Genomic DNA, 4,070 nt, shown 5'->3' on the forward strand with positions numbered 1-4,070 from the left:
ATAATGTTTTTGAGTTTTTGTTGTCCGCTGAATGCCGAGAGAGTAAGCTCCCCTCGATAATTGAAATTCCGTACATCTTTGTGAAGTCAGCACAGAATTCTGTAGAATTCTGTGGAAGTCAGATAACCTGCTTGGGTAGGCACACGGGTGGGTATCAAGTATCAATACATTTAATTATTTCTACTGTTACAATTAATCGTGCATTTCGCTTTGAGTTGTGTAGCTTATAACTAAAAGATTAATGGGTCTTTTTACAAAGAGACTTAACAGAGAGTACCAACTTAAAGAACGAGAAAAAATATATGATCAGAGATAGCCTACGTAACTCAAAGTCAAAGTTTGGCTTTAATATCTTTGGTAATGAACCAGTGTTCACAGTTAACCAATGTAGTTTAAGTCAATGAAATTCTAAATGAAGGCCTATTATTTTTGTCGTTTTTAAGATGATTCTATTTTTATTTCACAATTGGCTTTAAATCTTATTGGACTTATTCTTTTCTGTTCCCAGCTGTTTTATATGTTGTGTCCTTGGGAAAGGCACTTAAACGAATTTTCCTCACTTCACCCAGGTGGGAATGGGTACCCGGCTATAGACAGCGAAAGATCTCGTCAGTTTGTTAGTGTTTGAGCGCTTAATCAGCTGCTTGCACTGTGTGCTTCCCGGGAAGCTGAGAATGTTTCGGAGTGTTCTATGGTCTGTTGGGGTAATATTAATAGTGTAAAGCGCATAGCCTGCTGTTGAGCGGGGATGCGCTATACAAATGCTATTTATTATTATTATTATTATATCCGTGTTACATTTGTCCTCGGATATTAGGCTTATACTAGATCTAGATATCTATATTTAATTGTACAGTGTAGCTTGCACCGTAAGGAGAGAAAAGAAGAAAATAATTGTAATAGACCTAATAAGCAACTTGTAATGATCACAAACACCACAACTCATCAAAGCAACGCATTTCCCTTTCCTTAAGTGGTCAGCTTATCTACCCAAATATTATCATGATAATAATGGTACATGTAGGTGACCATTCTTATGGCTTCGCTTGTGACTTTCACGCGCTAGCATTCTTTTCTTTCTTTTCTTTTTTTTTTTTTTTTTTTGGGGGGGGAGGGATTTTCTTCTAAAATTGAGCACGATCACATCGTAGTCTGTTGGGCCAATGTAAAAGGCAGCATTTGAACGTCTTTATTTTCTTACTTCTCAGGCTGCCTCTGCGCACAAACTCTTGCTCATGTTTTTCTCAGAAACATTGCTGCCACGCGTCACGTGGTCATTGTGATCGCTCAAGACCACAGAATTCTACACTTAGTGTAGAATTCTGTGCTCAAGACAGGGTTTCCAACTCATACACGTCAATGGGGAAGCAATCTTAGAGAAGTCGTCGGGGTATATATATCTTTTCATTTTTTTTCGGGGGAGACATCGTCAATTCTGGGTAAAAAATAGTTGTGTGGAGCTGTGTCTTTGGTGTTCTGATCAAAGTGTTCCACCTATAATCCTAGTACATTGTAGGCCTATTTGCGTTTGTCGCGGTAGCGATTTTTAGGCGTTTTTTTATCCACGAATCGCGGCAGCGATTTTTGCATTTTTCCACACAAAAAAGCACACGCAGCCGGGGATTTTTTTTTTAAATGAAAAAAAGGGAAAACAAAAATCTAAAAAAAAAAACAGATTAAAAAAAACAACAACAACCCCGGAACCTCGACTTTTAGAAAGAAAGTTTATTTTCACTTTTGCTTCACTTCGCGTCTTTTTCTCACTTTTTGACACCATGTTAATTTGTTATTTTCATGTGAACAATATAAGTACATAACAATATTTATATTGCTGTTACTCTTTTATTTTTCCCCTCTTTGTTGTGTTTTAATTTGTCGGTGTGCTAGTTTTTATCTTGTTATTGTTCTGATGTGTTGTTGGTTTTTTCTACTTTTGTGTTTATACAGCGAAATGTCTTTTAATGTGATGTAGTCCATACCTTTTTTAAACACATTGTACGTGTTATGTTCCGTCAAAACCGAATACTGATACTGGCAGGCCCCTAGTGCGACTCCATATTATACTATCCTGTACTTTTTCTTGAATTACTTAGGGTTAAAACTGCCAATCTTCGGACAGGTAGACACTTACTAGACACCCGCCCTTGTTTGTTAAATTTTTTAGGTTATTTTTTAGCTGTTCTAATTTTGGTTTCATTCTGTTGTGACGCTTTCTTTTTTTAAAAACATTTTTTCACTCTGTGTGGCTACAAATGATATTCTGGAAGCATAAAGAACTCAAGAAATTCTGGTGTTTTCGATTATCATATTGCTATACGTCGTCACAGAGAGTTGAACGCTTGAAAATTAATGGCAACTTTTCCCTTTTTGGGGGGCAACTTTTGGACGAAAAATGGCAACAAACGCAGGCTAGATAATCTAAGCTAGATTTTCTTGAGGTGGCAGACGATACCGTGGGCTTTTGCCCTCTCTACTCTGTATCTTCAGTGTCTACAACCAAATCCCTCATGGGACTTTCCAGTGTTTTCTCAGACAGGTGAGATAAAAACTTGTTGAGCTTGATAGCGTGTGTTTAGTACAATGTCCAGGATATTCAACTTGATTTACAATGGTTAGTAATACACCGATGCTATACATTATAAATAATACCCACTAAGTTTCGGCTCTGCAGGTTAAATATACAGCGGTGTTAAAAAAAAGAATACCCCAAAATCATCACGCGATTTTAAAAACAAACAAACAACGGAAAACAATATAAATTTCAGCTTGGACACATGTGTCGAAATATACTCCCATGTTTTTATTTCATGTTTTACAAGTGCTCATGTGGCCAACACCTGGAACTTAAGCAGATACCAGAATTCCTCAGGGTGTCTCGGTCCAGCTTGTTGATTGTTGCTGTTATTCGGTATTTCTTGTCAATAATGTCATCGATATTAGCTGGAAGTGGTGGAACATAAACTTTTGTCTTTAACATACCCCCACCAAAACAATTACACACAGTGAGGTCCGGGGATCTATTCTGGCAGGCCAAGCGCAGAGAGCGAGGACTTTAATATGTTAGCCCCTCTCCTATACGCGATCGGGTCGGTTCGGGTCGTGTCGGGTCGATCTGGTAGTCGGGGCTAGCCAAATAGAGGGCGCAAAGCGGCCATCGTGGCAGAAACCGATCGACTTTTTGTTTTCAGGCCTGCGAACGACGCGATCGCGTGTTTTGCAGCCAATCACACTACATGTAATGTCCAAGTTGACACTCAAAATCCGGCGAAACCCTCTTCGAAAAAGTGCAGACTTTGCGAACAGAGTTACCCTATTATTGTGCAAAAAACAATAACAGCGAGACTAACACACTGTGCTATTCCTATTCTTATTCTGGAGAAACGAAATAAAGCTTCAAAACAAAGACTTCAGCACCATCTGAACCAATGTGCGGAGTTCCGTGGACACTTTTTTGGCCGGGTGAACTAGAGCTATCTTCTTATAAACTATCTTTGATACAATTTTAATAGAAAGTTATAGATTTATGTAACTATTGCAACCATGTTTATGGGATTCCAGGCTGCCACAATAGAACAGATGTCAAAGGATGTTTTTCCACAAAAAACAAAAGTTGGATAGTTTGAAAAATTTTATCGATATTGTCTGAGATCGCCGACCCGGGTCTTCCTATAAAGGTTTCTCTACTTTAACTTCCAGGTCGTCAGGTACAATTGCGGCAGAGTTGTAGTGTGCACTGAAAACACCAGAAAACGACCCGACCCGATTCGACCCGACCCGATCCGCTCTCGCTAGTGGGCACCCCCTATTAGGCACGTTTTCATTCAGGAAAGCTCGAACCCTGATATGCCAATGGGATGGTGCTCCATCTTATTGAAAAGTGAAGTCATTCTAATCTGCTTGAAGTATAGTGAATAGTAATAGCCCGTTCAGGGGCAGCTGGTGGTTTGTAGAACTGACCGGCTGTAATTCCCATCGATACCTGGGTGTGTGTCTGTGTGTGTGTGTGTGTGTGTGTGTGTGTGTGTGTGTATGTGTGTGTGTGTGTGTGTGTGTGTTTGAGTGTGTGTGTG

This window comes from Aplysia californica, unplaced genomic scaffold, assembly GCF_000002075.1.
Source record: "Aplysia californica isolate F4 #8 unplaced genomic scaffold, AplCal3.0 scaffold01364, whole genome shotgun sequence".
NCBI classification, from domain to species: Eukaryota; Metazoa; Mollusca; class Gastropoda; order Aplysiida; family Aplysiidae; genus Aplysia; species Aplysia californica.